The 20,320-nt window shown below is 39.6% G+C and overlaps 1 pseudogene; it reads right to left on the reverse strand.

Moving 5' to 3' along the window:
* LOC135319987 (anoctamin-6-like) overlaps window positions 1–20,320 on the reverse strand; it is a 64,459-nt pseudogene that overhangs the window by 40,069 nt on the left and 4,070 nt on the right.

Consider the following 20,320-nt stretch of genomic DNA (forward strand, 5'->3'; position numbering starts at 1 on the left):
AGAAATACCAAATCAACTGCAAAAATATGTTCAAAATAGCAATAAACACTCATCTATCATTAATTACTGTAAATGTTAATGGACTAAATGCTCCAGTCAAAAGACAGAGTGGCAGACTGGATAATAAAGCAAGAAACTTCAATACACTGCATACAAGAGACACACTTTAGGGAGAAGGACACATATAGATTGAGAGTGAATGGACGGAAAAGGAAACTCCATGCAAATGGAAATTCCAAAAAAGCAGGTGTAGCAGTTCTGATTTCAGACAAAATAGACTTTAAAACAAGGCCCATGAAGAAAGATAAATAAAGACATTTTATAATGATTAAAGGAGCAATACAAGATGAGGACATTACAATCATTAATATATATGCATCCAACATGAGCACCTAAGTGCATAAAACAAGTATTAACAGAGAAAAAGGGGGAAATTGATGGGAATACAATCATTGTCAGAAATATTCACACCACATTAACATCACTAGACAGACCTTCCAGACAGAAAATAAATAAGGCAACAGAGAAATTAAATGATACAATAGAAAAATTAGATTTAGTGGAGATTTTCAGAGCATTACAAACACCCAAAATAGGGTATACATTCTTTTCAATTGCACGTGGAACATTTTCTAGGATTGATCATGTACTTGGTCACAAAAAAAGTCCCAACAATTTTAAGAAAATAGAAATTATCTCTAGCATCTTTACTGACCACAATGTCATTGAAACTAGAAATCAACTTCAGAGAAACAAAGGAGAAAAAAAGGAAAACATAGAGATTAAACTATATGCTATTAAAAAAAACAATGGGTCAATGATGAAATCAAAGTTGAAATTAAGGAATACCTTGAGACAAATGAAAATGAAAACATAACCACACAAAACTTATGGGACACAGCAAAAGCAGTGCTAAGAGGAAAGTTTAGGGTGATACAGGCCTTACTCAAAAAAGAAGAACAATATCAAATAAACAATCTAACCCACCAGTTAAAAGAACTAGAAACAGAAGAGCAAAAACACCCAAAAGTCAGCAAAAGGAAGAAAATAATAAAGATCAGGGAGGAAATAAATAAAATAAAGATTAAAAAGAAATAGAGAAAATAAACAATCACACCAAAAGCAATTTTTTTGAAAGAGTAAATAAAATCAACAAACCTCTGGGAAAACTCACAAAGAATAAAAAAGAGCACAAATTTGCAAAATAAGAAAGGAAAATGGAGAAATTACAACAAATAACATAGAAATACAGAATATCATATGAGAATATCATGAAAAACTACATGGAAAAAAATGGATAACCTAGAGGAGATGGACGTTTCTGGAAACATACAATCCACTAAGACTGAATCAAGAAGAAACTGACCACTTGAACAAACCGATCACTAGGAATGAAATTGAATTAAAAATAAAAAAACTTCCCTACAAATAAAAGTCCAGGACTGGACAGCTTCACCAGGGAATTTTACCACACATACAAAGAAGAACTCATACCAGTCCTTCTCAAACTCTTCCAGAAGATTGAAAAGAAGGAATATTCCCAAACTCATTCTATGATGCCACCATCACCCTGATACCAAAACCAAGCAAAGACACCACCAATAAAGAGAATTACAGACGAATATCACTGATGAAAACAGATGCAAAAAAGTCCTTACCAAAATACTAGCAAATAGAATCCTACAGCACATAAAAAAGATTATACATCATGCTCAAATGGGGTTCATCTCAGGGACACAAGTGTGGTTCAACATATGCAAATCAATCAATGTAATACTTCACATTGACAAGAGAAAGGACTAAAACCATATGCTCATCTCAATAGATGCATAAAAGCTTTTGATAAAATTCAACACCCATTTATGATAAAAATTCTCACCAAAGTGGGTATTGAGGGAATGTATCTCAACATCATAAAAGCTATATATGACAAACCTACAGCCAGTATAGCACTCAACGGTGAAAACCTCAAAAGCTTTCCACTAAAATCTGGGACAAGACAAGGATGCCCACTATCACCACTCCTATTCAACATCGTCTTGGAAGCGCTGGCCACCGCAATCAGGCAAGTAAGAGAAGTAAAAGTTGTCTAAATTGGAAAAGAAGAGGTAAAAGTGTCACTATATGCAAATGACACGACACTATATATAGAAAACCCTAAAAGATACACACCAAAACTCCTAGAGCTGATCGAAGAATTTAGCAAGGTAGCAGGTTACAAGATTAATGTTCAAAATCATTTTCATTTCTTTACAGTAATGATGAATCAACAGTAAAACAAAGTAAAGAAACAATCCCCTTTAAAATAGCACCCAAAGTAATAAAATATCTAGGAATAAATCTAACCACAGAGATGAAAGAATTATACACAGAAAACTATAAACCATTGTTGAAGGAAATTAAAAAAGACTTTAAAAAATGGAAAGGTATACCATGCTGTTGAATTGCAAGAATCAATATTGTTAAAATGGTCACACTGCCCAAGGCAATCTACAGATATAATGCAATCCCTTTCAAATTACCCCAGACATATTTCATAGAACTAGAACAAATCACAATAAAATTTATATGGAACCATCAAAGACATAGAATTTCCAGGGCATTACTGAAGAAAAAAAGAAAGAGGCTGGAGGAATAACTCTCCCAGACTTCAGACAATACTATAGAGTTACAGTCATCAAGACAGCATGGTATTGGTACAAAAACAGACATATAGACCAATGGAACAGAATAGAGAGCCCAGAAATGAACTCACAAACTTTTGGTCAACTAATCTTCGACAAAGGAGGCAAGAATATACAATGGAATAAATACAGTCTCTTCAGCAAGATAAACATAAGACAAAATACAATAAACCTCCTAGAAGAAAATACAGGCAAAATATCTGACATACATCTCAGAAATGTTCCCCTAGGGCAGTCTACCCAAGCAATAGAAATAAAAGCAAGAATAAACAAATGGGACCTAATGAAACTTACCAGCTTCTACAAAGCGAAGGACACCATAAGTAAAACAAAAAGACAACCTACAGAATGGGAGAACATTTTTGCAAATGAAACTGACAAAGGCTTGATCTCCAGAATATATAAGCAGCTCATATGACTTAATAAGAAACAACCAAATAACCCAATCCAAAAATGGGCAGGAGACCTAGAAAAGCAATTCTCCAAGGAAGACATACAAATCATCAATGGGCACATGAAAAAATGCTCAATATCACTAATTATCAGAGAAATGCAAATCAAAACTACAATGAGGTATCACCTCAAACCAATCAGAATGGCCATCATTCAAAAATCCACAAATGACAAACGCTAGAGAGGCTGTGGAGAAAGGGGAACCTCCTACACTTCTGGTGGGAATGCAGTTTAGTGCAGTCACTGTGGAAAACAGTATTGAATTTCCTCAAAAGACTAGGAATAGACTTGCCATATGACCCAGGAATCCCACTCCTGGGCAAATATCCTGAAGGAACCCTACTTCAGGATGACACCTGCACCCCAATATTCAGAGCAGCATTATTTACAATAGCCAAGACATGGAGACAGTCTAAATGTCCATCAACGGATGACTGGCTAAAGAAGTGGTATATTTATACAATGGAATACTACTTGGCCATAAAAACTGACAATATAGGGCCATTTGCAGCAACATGGATGCTCCTGGAGAATGTCATTCTAAGTTAAGTAAGCACGGTAACAAGGAATAAAGTTACCTCCAGGTACAGTTATTTTGATTAAAATATCCCTACAGAAAGCAAGTCACCCCCATGACTGCTGCCAGTAGGACGATCTGAGTGTAATAACTCAGCCAAGCAAATTAGATTCAGACCTTCTCTGCACAGAATTTCCTGCAGAAAGACAGAAGGTAGTTTCAGAAGACACACATAATCACTCTGTAGCTTCATCCTCGTGTTAATCCCTTTTTTCTTTGTTTTTTTGGGGGGGCATAATTAGGTTTATTTATTTGTTTTTTAATTGGAGGCATTGCGGATTGAACCCAGGACCTCATGCATGCTAGGCATGAACTCTACCACTGAGCTATACCCTCCCTCCACCATATTAATTTCTGATTCTAAATCAAGGGGGCTTTAAGTTTAAACCTCTGGCTCAATTCACACTTAAAACATATGCGTTTTCATAGCAGCCCCTGAAATCTACCGTGAAATAAGAAGTATTTTATGCATCATAGAAGTACAGATCACTGGTTCACCTGCTGAAGAGAGATAAATGAGAACAGAGCAAAGGAGGGGACGAGGCCGACTCCGGAGCAGATGCAGGGGATCATCACCACTCACTGGACAGTCTGGCACATTCAACAATTCCCCCCAAATATCATTCTTAACAGGCTTGACACAAGTGGACGTCAACAACTGGCTCAGTCATCTGCTCCTGCCTTATCTCGGGAAGGTCCCTGGAGCAAATGCATCGTAAACCACAGATAATAAGGAAATGGCTGATAATGATAACAACTGGGAGTGCAATGTCTCTCTGACAAAATATTTATAAAACTCATTGTGGGAATGGGAGAGGGCAGGAGGGATGTGACTGAGGAAGATACTGCCCTGTATTCTTTGTATCTAGCACGTCTGTTGTTCCTAGGTTTTAAAAACTCTTCAATGTTTCTCAGTTAATCTGGAGCAGATGGAACAGGCCAGGGAGGCAAGATTAGAAGAAAGGAAGCAGGGCATGAAGCGGTGCCAGGCTGGTCCTGAAAGGGAGACAGACACAGACAGGCAGGCACAGAGGGTTTAGGGATGAGGCGGAACAATGAGACGGCAGCTCAGGTGTGTCTTGCTGTTCCTGATACTTCCCTCAACTGGCTCACTGCTGACTCGGCAGTGCTGGGAAAAACCTGTGGATTTCCTCAGCTCTGAGTTCTCTCTGAGGCTTCCGGCTCAGTCTGGAGCTGAGCTGAGCTCCGAGGGCTTAGCCTAGGGGGGACTCAGCTCTGAGAACAGCCTGGAGTCCTGGGAAACTTCACACAGGTACCCCCTTGGGCTTGACCAGCGCTCACAGGGCTGCTGTGAGATCAGCTTCATCGTCAGAGACCTGGGCGTTTACCATTCCATGGGGAACAGTGCTGAGCCCTATGCCAAATCAGATAGGAGGGACAAAGTGTGTTCATTCTCATGTGACTGGGCTTTGTGGCCTGGCTCACGGATGGCAGGCTCAGGATGGTGTCTGGCAGAGAAAACCCTGGCAATGGGTTTGAGAAGTCTTGGATTCTTTCTTGATAAGCTTTTTGTAATACATTCTTATCAACTTTCCATCCTGAAAATGCCACATTCAAAACTGAAAGAATGTTAGATGTTGCCTGTTCTAACTGGCCAATGGTAAACAATCCCTGCTACAGTTAGAGAGCTGGTCAGGCAGCCTCTGCCTGGATTTTTACAGTGACGGGGAGTTCATTACTTCCAAATGTTACGGGTCGGTAAAAGTGTCAGAAAGAATTTTTGAAACTTAAACAGATGTCTGCTTCCTAATCCTTGCTGAAAGGCTAGGAATAATGAGGATCCCTTCAAATGTATTTTGTCTGATTCTTATATCTCTCTGTCAAAAACACCCCAATTCTTAACATCAATTTTTCAAAATTCAGCTTTGATTTCTTTTTATCAAAGTTATACCACACATTCATTAAAGAGTCAAACAGTTCTCAAACACCGATTGTAAAAAGGAGTAGTTCCCAACAACCGCCCCATTTCCTGGCCAGAAGCAACCAGTTCAGCTCCTACTGCTGACTCTTGGAATAATTACTCCCTTTCTCTGACTAATATCCATGTAACACAGCCTACTGACTTTTTCAGATTTATGTAACACCTATTTAACTTTCTATTTTGGAAAATGAGGATTAAGCTCTCTTTCAATCCCCATCTCATCTACATCCCAAAACTTCATTCTTCCAACCTTTTGATACAATTACATTATAATTTTGACCAGCTCAGTATCCTTACTTTACGTTATTAGGACTCTGTACAGACTGTTCACAGCTGTAGCAAGTTGTCTGCTAGGCTTACTTTTTTCTTCCCTACTTTGTTTTTCCTGGAGTTAATAATTGTCTTGGTGGTTCATAGCTTAGATTTCTGTGCACTTAACAATTCAACCCCAGGCCTTCCCCTAATGAATAACTTTCTCAATACTTCCCAATACATTGTTTACAAATTTCATCTCCTTGAATAAATCTCTTCAGATCTCTTTCAATCAGGATTAACGACATTCTAGACTTGTCACAGAGCTCAAGGGGCCACTAGTGGGAAGCAACAAAGGGAACACATGGACCAGGAGCAGGGAAAAGATCAACATATTTTCCTTAGCAAAACATACTTAAAATAGTGGGAAAATTATTTTCTTTACAAAAACACTCACAAACCCCAAAAGCCCATAAAGAATGATTAAAGAGCCATCAAACCCATTGCCCTGCCATCAAATACTGTATAAGAAAACAAAAGTAACACAATGAAAGTATCATATAAATATAAATCTTAAGGGAGATGGGATACACTCAGTGGCAGCGTATGTGCTCAGCATGCATAAGGTCCTAGGTTCGATCTTCAGTACCCTCATTAAAAAAAAAATTAAAAAGAAAAGAAAAATGTATCAACTTTAAATGTTTACATATGTACAAACATCCTCTTTTAAAACTGTGTTCTACAGGATAACCCGGGTTAATGAGAAAGTGCCTCTTCATGTCTGTGATCCTGCTGATAATTGAGGGAGGAAATTAGGGTATGACCACATTAAATAAAATCCCTTATGAAATAATGATCCCAGGTGACAATCATTATTGGCTGCTGTCATCACAAAAAAGAGAGTCAACTGGACATTATGTACCTTATGCTAGGAGTACAAAACTTCACATAACAAGTATTCTTGCACAAAGTTGAACCTCAATCAGATCAAGCTTTTAGGGGAGGATCAAATCACTTAGTTAAAGCAAATACATAGGATGGAGAAACAAGTCTTACACCACAGGAGAGAATGAAATCAGCCAGTCAGGAAATAGAGAAACCCCTCAGCAATTTCAAAGGAAAATGAGAAACAGGAAAATTATAGATTAGAACCCAGTTGAGAGATATGCTAGCAGAAATGTCTGAACCTAGTCTGGATCCTGATTTCAACCCCAAAACTACTTAAAAGTGTATTTTTGTGACAATCAGGGAATTACTTTGTAACCCAAAATAAAAAAGGAATATTCCATTTGTATTTGAAAGAGACCATGTCATTTCACTAATGAAAGGTTAAGCTATGTAGGATTGCCTTCAAAATGATCCCGTAGTGGGGGAGGGGAGGAGGTGGCGATGAAAGATGCAACAACAGTGACTCTGAGTTTATAATTCTGGAGCTGGGTGACTGATACAGACAGGTTCACTGTGCTGTTCTCTCTACTTCTGTACATGTTTGAATCTTTCCATAATATGTGAAAAATACAAGAAGACTTCCGTGTTTTAAAACCCTCACTTTGAAGGTTAAGAGGTTTGCCCAAGTAGGTGGGCACCTGCATGGGGCGCTGAGATTAGAAAGAACAGGCACCTGGCTCCAGGCCGACCTGCAGCTACCTTGACCCTCCTCTTCTCCTCACCATCCACAGCCAGCCCATAACTGCATCCTGTCAGCCCCACTCCCCAAACGCATTCCTCCCTGGCTCCCACCGTCTCTCATCTGGCCCACTCCAAGAGCCTCCTACCCGGCCTCCCTGCTTCCTGGGTCCCTGCAATTCATTCTCCACATTATCTTTGCAAAATATGAGTGAGAGAAAATTACCTTAGTCCTTAAACAATCATGACTGCTTCTCACTGCGCGTAGAATCTACACTCCTTTCTGGGCTCCTGATGCCCTTCTAAACCTCAAGTCTCATCACTCTCACCAGCGCTGGCTCCAGTATCTCCTCAAACCTGCTGAGCACATTTGTGCCTCGGGGCCAATGGACAAGCTGCCTCTATTCCTGGGGTGACTTCTCCCAGATCCTCAAAGTCCAGCCTCCTTATCACCATCTCAGCTCACATGTAACCTACTCAAAGATAGCTTCCTTGACTCACTTCCTCTCAAGTCTCCCATCTCAAAACTGTTATTTCCTTCATTTCAATCTGACATTGTTTCCTTATTCGCCTGATGATTTTTGTTTCCTTGGTTGTCCTTGGCCTCCCTCCCCCCAACAGCCTTGCCCAAACTGCATAAGCTCCCGGGAAGCAGCCGGCTCTGGTGCTCTGAGAAGACACATGCTGAGGGCGACATTACAGTCACGTGGTGTAGTGAAACGGTGTCGAACAGCAGATACAGCAAAGCAGTGAGAATTTCTCTCTTATTTTATAATTTAAGTGAAATCTAACATTTACTCCTGTTTAATGAAGAATTTGGTAGGTCTTTGGTCCCTGTTCCTGGATGGCAACCACTAAAGCCTTGAAATTTCCCAAGATAGGAGTGTCTTTGCTGTTCATGGTGGACCCTTGAATGGCTTGTGTTCATGAGATGACTCAGAATGGGGACTGGCCAGACAGAGACACCAACCATGTGATTAGAGGAGTGGCGCTTTGAGCTTTGTGACAAGTGACTGACCACCAGGAGAGGAAGGGGCTCAACGGTTAGGGCTAAGGAAAGGTTTCAGTTACAGTTATGGTTTGGGTTAGCCATGTCGGTAGTGACCCAGTAAATCATGTCTTTGTTATAAAGCCTCCAGTAAAAACTTGGGGCAACAAAGCTCAGAGCTCCTGTGAGCTTCCTGGTTGGTAACACTCTTGGAGGACTGTCACACTCAGATGCCATGAGAGCAACCCTTAGCCCTTCCCACTGGAGTGCTCTCCACAGCAGCTCACCTGAGGAGATCTAAGGGCTGCTTCTTGTCTATGCTTCGAGGAGGAGCCCATTCCCTGTACAGAAGGCCCTGTTCGCTGGGGCAGCTGAGGTCCTCTGACGGAGGCTGAAGTTGCACTGGGAAGCAAAAGCAAACAGGTGAGCATCACTGTCACCACGTGTTCACAAGTTCTGTTGATAAAATGTGGTGCTAACACTTAGTGGTCATTTGTAAATAAGGGGCCCTCCCTTGCCAGGAGGGATGGAGGTACCATATAATTTTTCATAGTTCTCACCCAGGGTTAATACTAACCCCTTGAGGGTCATTTGCAAACATGGGTGGAAAGGAACGCTTGGATGTTACACTCCTGGGACAACCGTGGGTATCTGGTGAGAGCCTTGCAGATGCTTAATGTCCTACAACCGGGCCAGTCTTCCACAGCAAAAAAACTAGGCCACCCAAGTGCCCAAACTGCTGCAGTGGAGGGACACCTGATGGTCCAGCCCCCTCCTTGGACACCCAGAGGAACTTGGACCCTGGCAGGTTAAGGGCAGGGTCAATTCTAAAACCCAGGCTTTTTTGTCCCCACAATTCAGTAGTTATTCAGTGACAGCACATGGAATATAATGAAGAACTTGTTTAAAAAAGAAACTTGGCATGATGTTATATATTTAGCTTACTCAAGAAACAAAATTTAAATGAAGTCATTCTCTTTCCCACCTGACCTACTTTCCTTTCTCCTGTACTAGAACAAGATTATCGCCCACCCAGCCTTAACATGGGTCCTGACTCCACTTACCTCCCTCCCAAACACCACATGAGATGATTCCTCAGCCTGGATGTGGGACCAGCAGGTACAACAGGCTTTAGTGGAAAAGAACTGGTTGTGCACAGATGCCAACTAAACACTGTAGAATCCTGGTGTCCCACAATAATAATCATGACAGCTTTTTGCAAGTGTCCCCAAAGTCCATTTCAGTCCCTCACTGCTAATTTTGCTGGGACATAAATATAAACCTTGTGGACGGCTGGGCTGGACTGCTATGCTGGGTCTCTGATCCAGGAAGCTCAGTGTCTGCTCCCTGCACCCAGCTCCCTGTTCTGTTCATGCATGTGCATCAAGCAGCTGTTTAGTGTCCATTTTAATATCTTAAACAGTGCATTTCAGTATTGTCTTCATCCACAAATACGTGTACCACACAGTAGTAATGATTAATCTCAGTCTTTGCTTTCTTTGGTCTTAGAGAGTCAGATAAATGGATAGCAAAGATAACAAATTCATAGAGCGCTATAATATAGTATTTCATTTATTTCAATGACAGGATTTATTTAAAGAGCTTAAATAGAACATCCTTGCATTTATGGCATCATTAAACGTCGGAAGCTGTTACATTTTATAAACTTCATTTCATGTGAGATGTTATCACTTAGAGATGTGCTCCTGAATTTGAGGGGTTGCTATCATCTCAGACGGAGTCCCTAAAAAATGTCAACACTCTGCAGTATTGCCATCATGACAAGAACCCAGACAGATGAAATTTGGAAAGCCCTGTGGCTTTCTAGTGCACAGACAGAAAATGGTATTTCAGAAGGAAAAAGCCTGAATTACAGAAGATGATAAATGAAATGGTCTAACATGTATTTCCCTTACAAAGAACTAATACTTCTTTGGTTGATAATAACATCTGTCAGTAATTATGAAGAGAGCTGACAGATGCATAGTGCTTACTATTAGCCAGGTCTGTTCTAATATTGACACAAATTCATTAATCCCCATAGCAACTCTACAAGGTGGATACTATTATTATCCCCATTTTATTGATGAGGAACTTGATAAACAAAGAGGCTAAGTGACTTTTACAAGGTCGACAGCGAGAAACAAGCACAGGTGTTCCAGCCTGAGTTTACGCTCTTGGCCACTTCTCTTTTTTTTTTTTTTTTTTTTTTTGGTGGCGGGGAGATAATAAGGTAATTCTGGTGGGGGGGTGGGGAGGGAATTAGGGTAATTTGTCTATTTTAGAGGAGGTGTTGGGGGCTGAACCCAGGAGTTTATGCGTGCTAAGCATGTGCCCCATCACTTGAGTTGTACCCTTCCCTCTCGAGTCTATATTCTTAGCTGCTAATCCGCACTGCCCCACATGGTAACTCTGGGGAACTACAGTTCATTCATTCACTCACTCGTTAAACTCAGCCTTCCCGGTGCCTGGGATTCAGCAGTGAACAAGACAACATGGTTCTTGCCCTAAATGAGCTTTTTGCCTCCTGATATATTATCTTCATTTTACCCAGGAAGAAACAAGGTCAAGAAGATTAGCCTTTTCCTGTTAACACTGGAGGATACATGAGGTGCTTTATTTCATTTCTGCCATTTGACTTACACCACGGGGAGGGAAAGCTGCCTTGCAGATCCCGGAGCTCACAAGCCTGTTAATCCAGAATTTTCTTTAACACTGTCCTTACTTGATACTTGATCTGAGAAAGGATGAAGTAAACCTAAAAAGTTTCTAAGAGAGTGTGTGGTTTATACAGGGTAATTAGCCAGCCACTGTTTACTATTCTAACAGGAATCTGTTGGCATATTTCTTTTCTTTCCCTTTTTTCCTTTTTATGGGCAGCTTTTAGAAACCAAACCAAACCAACCAAACCAAATCACTGATAATTCAACAGCAGGTTTTATATCACCCCCAAGACAGCAGCTAAACTTGGTTTAGACTTACAATGTGGCTTCTGGTGGCTGGATTGAAGAATGTATCTCTATCCTGAATATATAAGTCATTCACACAGCTCTTCTCAAATAGGGCAATGAAAAACTCTTGCTCCGGCTTGATGATACTTTCATCCACATGAAGGACTTTCATAAAACAGCTGAAATTATCAAAGGCTGAGTACCGGGTTTTCAGATCATTGTGCTTCAGAGGCAATTTTATGTGCAGTATCTCAGCCTATGTACAGAGCACCTCCCACAGGGTGTGTATTTTGCAAATACAAGCTTGTCATCCAAAACCTATATTGGGAGAATGAAAACACAAACCAGGAAACTAACTATTTTCACATTTTAAGTACACAGATTTTTCTTACGTTGGTGGTAGTTAAAGCACTTGTGCAAACACACACACATATGACACTGGTAAAAGTGAAGATATAATAAAAATAAATTTGCAAACCATCACAGTTTTTTGCCTTAAAGATAATTTCTTTGTTGAAATTACTGAAAAGTTATTTAAAATCCTTACAGTTCATTCATAAAATAACCAATGTTTTAGATTAAGAAAAGCAAACGTTAATTTTTAGTCCAAATTAGTAACTAAAAATAGAAACACCAAAATATTCTTTGCAGTGGTATTGTAATGTCAATTTTTTAAATTTCTGAAACCAGGACTATTTACATATCTGTTCAATATAGTGTTAAACAGCCATTAAAGGGATTTTAAAAAATTATGTTTATTGATATGGAATATATAATAAAAGGAAAAAGCAAAAAAATGTGAAATAATAATTTTCCTCTTTGGAAGGGAAAAATATCTTCATTTGAACAAAAAATAGTTTAGAAGGATTTTAAGATTCTTTATATATAATTAAGGTACAGATGATTTTTAATTCCACAGTTCTTTCATTTTCAATTTTGGGGGTAAATTGTTATAATAAAAAATCTTTTAAAAGGTTCTTGCATGAATACATTAATAGATATATTTATGACTAAATTCTCTGGCTATTAAAAAAGATCTCCTAGCTTTGGATCTGAAACATGCATTCCATAATGCAGATTCTGACTGACTCGCCTCCCAGCCCACAGCGAAGGAATGGCTAGGGTGACATATTTCAAATACCATTCCAGGTAACATGCAGGCTCCCAGCCAATGGCTGCAAAGGGACTGACACTGATTTGGTTGCTCCCAGCTGCAGACCATTACAGATGAAGTTAGATTCCTAGGCTCATGTTTTCTCTGTCAAAGGAAATCAGAAAATTTTAGGCTTTTACTTTCACCAAGGGAACAAATTGTTTGATTTTTTTTATGCAAAAAAAAAAAAAACAACAAACCACTTTGAACCTGATGAAAAGACATTTGCTCAAAACAGCACAGTAGCAATGAATGTGCTCTGGCTGGCAGGGACTTGTTGGATTACTGTGAGTGCTGGACTCCTCACATGGAATTCCCTTGGCACTCCAGAAGGCCTGTGCTGTCCCCATGGGTTTGTGGCCATATGTGGTGCACAAAAGTCTCTGGCTTTGCCACAATTTCAAAGCCATTTTTGGCTTATGAAAGGTTTTGCACTCAAAGAGAGTTTTCTTGAGTCAACTCACTGATGTCATTCACCAGAGTTATAGTCCAGATCTGACATTCTAGACTCTTAAAATCTTGCAGACATTCAATGGTTTAGGTTTGGATGTGTATTCACCTCTGTAGGCCTGGACCAAATTAGATAAAGCCACCCGGACAAGTTCAGCAAAATGTAAAGACATTTTCCTCTCTGCAAGACTGAAATGCCTGTGAAGCTATAAAAACTTCTGCATCTACAAAAATAGGGAACAAACTCATCAAAAAATCTATCCATAATGCATGGCCATTTTAAAAAAAATACTGTATTTACTGCTATTAAATTCTATCTGGCTTTTGCCAAATTGTGTCCTAAACTGTAAGGAAAGTATATAAACGTAGAGAATTTTTGACCTTTTAAGAGAAAAAGGAACCCTCCTACTCGGTTGGTGGGAATGTAAATTGGTGCAGCCACTATGGGGGACAGTATAGAGGTTCCTTAAAAAACTAAAAATAGACTTCCATGTGATCCAGCAATCCCATTCATGGGTATATGTCTGGAGAAAAATATAATTCAAAAAGACACATGCACCCCAATGTTCACAGCAGCACTATTTACAATAGCCAAGACACTGAAACAACCCAAATGTTCAATGACAGATGACTGGATAAAGAAGGTGTGGTATATTATATATATATATGTATATATACATATATACATATATACACACACATATATACACATGAACACACACACACAATGGAATACTGCTCAGCCATAAAAAATAAAATAATGCCATTTGCAATAACATGGATGGATCTACAGGGTATTATGCTAAGTGAAATAAGTCAGGGAAAGAAAAAAATATTCTATGTATTAACTTATACGTATATCTAAAAAATAAAACAAATTAACGACAATAATAAAACAGAAATAGACTCAGAGGTACACAGAACAGACTGTTGGTTACCAATGGGGAGAAGGAGGAGAGGGGAGGCAGGAAGGGGGTAGAGGATTGAGAGGTAAAAAGTACTATGTATAAAATGGATAGGTTACAGGGCTGTATCATACAGCACAGTGAAATATAGCCATTATTTTATGGTGATTTTAAATGGAATATAATCTATAAAAATGTTGAGCCTCTGTGTTGTACACCTGAAACTAATATGATGTAAATCAACTACTCAATTACAAAATTTTTAATCAAAGTTTTCTTTTCATATTATTTGCAATAATTTAGAAGCCAGCACTGTCAACCGAAACATAGTGCAAGTCACAATTTTCCAGTAATCCCATTTAGAAAATAAAAAGGAACAAGTGAAATTAATTCCAGTAATAATTATATTTATCCCAATATATCCGATATACTATCATTTCAAAAGTGTGATTAACACTTTTAAAACTTATTAATAAATATTTTACATTATTTTTGCTGTACGAAGTCTTGAAAATCTATTATGTATTTTCCACTTATAGAACATCTCAATTCACAATAGCCACATGTGGCTGGTGGCTACCATACTAGACAGAGCAGATTACACCATTCCCACTTCTGGTAAATTACCTGCTCTTACTTATTTAAAAAACTTGCAGGAAAGGCTTTAGATATTCCCTATATGAAACAAAGCAACCTTGACGGGTGGGGAGTATCTTCATTATAAACTGAAAAATAAAGGTAAGAAAGCCATGGTTACATGTATGTTAATGTAACAATACCTTCTTAATTCATTCAGGACTTTACAATCTTTCTTCATATGCCAAGGATTCACTGTCACTGCGCAATGTTTTTCACTATTATCATGTTTGGAATTGAGAGGCTTCCGATGACCCTGCTTTGTACATCTGTACATAAAAGAAAATAACAAAACAGAGAAAAAGGACTTATTAAAGATAATTTAGGGGGGATGGTATAGCTCAAGTGAAAGATCATATTCTTAGCATGCACAAGGGCCTGGGTTCAATCCCCAGTACTTCTTCTAAAAATAAAATAACTAAATAAAAACTTAATTACCAACCCCCTGCAAAAAATTAATTAATTACTTTAATGAAGAGTTAAAAAAAGATAATTTAATCCAGGCTTATCAGGCTTGAAGAGCTACAATGAATGCCCCTCCCCCCATTAATTTAGAAGATGTCTCACAGTATTTCTGAACATAAAGTCTAAAATACAATTCAGAACACTTTCTGATGGTCAGCATGATTTTAACAAAAAAATAGATAATTACCTCCCTGGTGTCAAAGCTCTGTCAGAGATGGGCACAGAAAATTTAGTAAAAATGATTTTGCAATTACCTTTGAAAGAAATGCTGAGAAATGATCTTTTCTGTTGGAAATTAGTCTGCTTTTACATTCTGCAGTAGGCATACGTGTTTACAAACCAGGCAGGAACTGAATCATATTTTACACATACTTTAGAAACTGATTTGAATTTTGCTCTCTACCTGCAAGGCTATTTCTTAGGTAATAACATAAGCTGGCCACTGTACTAAATTTTGTTTCCCTGTTTGCTTAATCCTCACAACAACTCTGTAAGCTGCTATTATTACCCCCATATAACAGATAAAGAGCTTGAGGCAGAAAATAATTTGGATAACTTGGTAAATGGTGGAGCTGGGTAAGACTGCAGCCAGTTTGACACTCAAGTCCATTCTTCTCACCGATGTCTGATACTGCTACCTACATTCAGCAATGACCGTTGATTTCATATTTAAGTGTGTCATTTCTAAAAGCACAAAGCTATATTAGTACTGCTGTGTAAATAATTCTTTTGAGATGTGATTGCCAAAAAAACAAAAAAAAATAATAAAATCAGGGTGCCACCGGGGGGTGGGCGAACTGCATATGGATGGACAAAAGGGGACTTTTTGAAGACACAGTTGCACAACTCTAGAAATAGCTAAAATGGCTGACTTGTACAATTATAATGTGTGAATTTTATGGACTGTAAATTACAACTTAATACAGCTATTAAATTAAGAACCTGGGATACCAAATTAAGACTAAAACACATATATATATCACACAAAGAACAAGAGGCAAATATCATTATTTACTGCACCATTTTCCTTCATGCAGCTTCCTTTCCTCACCCTTTCCTGAAAGGATGATTCATTTTTAAAATAGTATTTTAATCTATTCAGCAAATAATTTTTTACTGCCTACTATGTACCCAGGACTAGTCTAGGCACTTGGAATGGATAAATAAAGAAAACAAAAGTCCTGTCCTCACGGAGCTTGGTTGGAGTCTAGCTGGGGTGGGGGTTGGAGATGACAATTCACACAACAGAGCAGCAGAGGAGGTGGCATGCTAGGAAAGAGGAACCATGGAAAAAAGTGAAAATGGCAAGGTAAAGAGAGTTGAGGGTATGGGATGAGGGTGATGTTGTATTATATACCAGAGCAGGCCACACTGAGGACTGAGGTTAGAACTAGGACTAGGAGGTGAGAAGTCCCAGGTGGACGGAATAACCATCACCAAGGCCAGTGTGCACGTCGCATGTTCCAGAATGGGGGCATGGCTGGAGCTGCGGAGAAGGGTCAGTGCAGATCCTGTATGGCCTTGGAGGACGTTGTAAGGACTGTGGCTTTTACCTGGAGTGAAATGGGGAGGCACTGCAGAAGGACGACACAATCTGACATAGGTTTTCAAGTCTCACTTGACTGCCGAGTGAGAATAGTCGAAATGGGTCAGAGATGAAAGGAGGGAAGCCTCTGAGAAGGGCTGTGCAGGAGGAGAGGACAGTGGCTCAGGGCAGGGAAGTAGCAGTGGAGGCAGGAGCCATGGTGAGAAGTGGCTGGGTTCTGGATATGTTTTAAAGGCAGTGTTAAACCAGATCTATTGACAGAATTCATGTGGTATGTCAGTGAAAGTCAGAATAACTCCAAGATTTTTGACCCAAGCAGCTGGAAGGATTAAGTTTCCACTAACTGAATGGGGGAGGCTGCAGAAAGAAACAGTGTGGGGGGTAGGAGGACCAAAAGCTCAGTTTTTACACATGTTGGTTTTAAAATATCAGAGTTCCAAGTGAAGATGTCAAATCAGCAGAAGATTGTAAGAGTCCAGAGTTGGAGAGAAAAAATCTAGCGGGAGACAGAAATGTGGGGATCATGGGACACACAGTTGGCAGAGGAAGACATGAAACCCAGGTACTCAAACATTAAGATAACCTGGCATTAACCATAGAAGTTATCCTTGAGAGCCTGCCTACTAGGTGTGGATATCAGTCCTATTTCCAGACCACTCGAGTTTTAAAAAGGAACTTACAAATGAATTCGTGCAAGACACTGCCTCCAGTGGGTGGGTCCAGAGCTTGAGTCGGAGAATGGGATGGTGCACGCTACTCCCTACGGCAGAATGTGTGTGTGTGTGTGTGTTTGTGTGTGTATATACGCATGTGTGTGTGAGCAGGGGGATGAGTTAAACCTGTCTTAAGAAAAAGAGCTAGAAATTCTAGAAGCCGAAAGATGAAAGAACATCCAGATCTGGTAGAGGGAACAGGGGAAACACTGTGTACTGTAAGACATATCCCCATAATGCCATTTCCCACCATCCTTTCATCAGGAACACAGTTGGAAAGTGGGGAATTATGTAGATACGTGTGATGTACACAAAATTTCTGACTATGTAACACTGAATATCTACATATGTAGCAAGTTAATGATATTTATATCTGCTTCAAGTTTAATAACAAGTTCACAACAGAGGGAAAATAAAATATTGAGGACTGGTAGAAGTATCGTAGAAGGCCTTTCAATGCTCAGAATGGAAGCAAAAGCGGCTTCACCCCACAAAGAATGTCATTAAGAGTCAAGAATGTTTATATTTGCTTAAGAAATTGAGAGTTACAACTTCCTGCTTTAAAGAATTAACTTTTAGACAGATACCATACTATAAGCAACATCTATACTGGTGCTTTCTTAAAGCTATTTTTAGTTCCTGCTTGTTCTGATGTACTCCAGAAACTCTGCAAAGAAAACCTTCTATTCAAAGGCTTAAAGGAATAAAAAAAGAAATAACACTGCATTCTTTTAAGTGTTCTCTGTACTGAAAGTCATTTGCAAATGTAGCACCCTGCCACATATCTACATTTTTAACAATAAAGACTTTTGTGCAATTTTTCAATTGCTATGTGACTTTGTGTCAGTCTCTCACTCAGAAGCAGAATGCAGTACCAGAAAATGACACATCATGTCTAAAACTACAGATGTGGAATATGAACGTACACCAGGAAACAGCTAAGTGGGAGGGTGAGGTTTACCTTTTAAGTTACCGTAATTGCAGTTACACCTGCTCCCTGCTTCCCCTGTGAAGTGAATAACTAGTCTTTTCCAGAAAAGCTCTCATTCTGAGAACTGTCTTCTTTAAAATATTGGGAGATTCTTTTTTAAGGTTCTTTCACTTTTAAGTCTTTCCCCAACTCTACATCCCATAACAAGTGTTAAAATTATCCAATAGCCTATTGTTACAGAACATACTCTACAACAGCTGAGGTTTCCCAGGAATTGGATCCCACAACTCTGCTACCAGATAATCCTAAAGCCTTCCTTCCATAACTGACTCTTCTGCCAATTCCCAACTGCAGGCAAATTCGGCTTCTCAGCCCAAGTAACTGTCTAACTCTGCCTACGAACACTCTACTGCCAGTAAGGGAACTCTAAGGAAGCCAACAAAGCCCCTAGTGAGGGTTGCCTACTTCAAACAATCAAGAGGCCATCACCAAGCAAATATTTAAACCTACTGCAAAAGTTTTGAAGACATCTTACAAACAATATATTTAATATAGATTCATACTATTTGCTCTGGAATAGTGATTTCCAATGGAGGGAAAAAAGGACCACATGACCCAAGCAATTATTTAAAACTGCACATAACTATCCCTCTTCACGTGAGGATTCAGGCAAGCCCGTCTTATACGTCTAGGTGTAACAGAATGGCAGCACCTCTAGCAGTGGGGTGAAAAGCAGCAAGGTAGACTTTTAGTGAAAGGGGGGTGATGTAATAGGCCCCATCGCCCACTTACCTCCCACCACAGGACAATCATCTCAGATCGAGAACAAACACTTTGGGAAACAGAGGTTGTTTATGTTTTTATGGTTTTCTGGTGGAAATAATGCCCTGAGTCATTTGAAGTTGTGGCTGCAAAATTGAACAAGAGACCAGACGTTTTCACACTCAGGACACAAATACTCAGCCCCCGGGTGGTCACCATATCTGCTCTCCCCTTTGCCTGTTCACCCAAAAAGCTGCAGGACTCTCTTGCTTGCAGTGACACCCACCATTTCTCACAAATTCCTGCCAAGTTCAAGTCAGCAGCTGGTGGTGTCAAAGTCACCATTTGTACTGCTCTGAAGTCCCTCCATTACTTTATATCCCTTCTATTTTCTCTGTTGTCTTCCTAGCTACACTTGCATTCAGAAGCTGGTTACCGCACTAACATTGCCTCTGTAATCAGTCCAGGATATAGGAAGCAGAGATTCAACTGTAACCAGTCCCAGAATACTTGTCATGCCACTCTAGTGCCCCAACAAAATACTCTGGCATCCCTCATCTCACCCAAAGAAGCACCGCATTACTTAGAGGTTGTAAAAGTAGAGGGCTTTCTCTACTGGGAAACACTGTGGCTTGTGGTAGAGTCGTGATTTCAGTTTTTGCAACTAGTTACAGGCAAAAAGACATGGTCCACAAATTTTCTTCAAACGTTTGGAATTTAAACTTTTATTAGATACAGAGCCGGTGGACTAACCGTAATCTATGAACATATGGTCATATTATCAAATAATGTCCATGTCTGTCTTACAGCCATGTAAGAACTTGAAGTATACCTGCATCCTGTAGGCCTTTAGAATTGGATGTGAAGCATTCTGTGTTAAAAACCTCCTATCCAATCACAGAACACCTTAAAGACAACATCACATTAATGCCACTGAATGCATTAGTATAGTACTTGTATGGTTAAGTTACATCTCCAATTTATCAGAGCTGGAAAGGAGATGTCTAGAAAAGCTGGAAAAGCCCAATTACCAAAACAGCTCAAAAGTTAAAGCAGACTCCTGAACCTCCCAGAGCAGAGGACGGAGGGGGCATTGCCAACCACCCTGTCCTCCCCCAGGACGTGGCATGTGGGGAAGCAGGCAGGAGTGGGTGGCTGGGACTCAGAGGTGTAGAGGTGATGAAAGCAGGAGTGGAACTGCTCTGGTCCTAGAACAACAGAGCTGTAAAAAGCTCGGCTTCAGTTCAGCCCGCTCCCTCTCCCACATCCCCTCCCACCTACGTGAC

The sequence above is a fragment of the Camelus dromedarius genome, chromosome 35 (assembly GCF_036321535.1).
Source record: "Camelus dromedarius isolate mCamDro1 chromosome 35, mCamDro1.pat, whole genome shotgun sequence".
NCBI classification, from domain to species: domain Eukaryota; kingdom Metazoa; phylum Chordata; class Mammalia; order Artiodactyla; family Camelidae; genus Camelus; species Camelus dromedarius.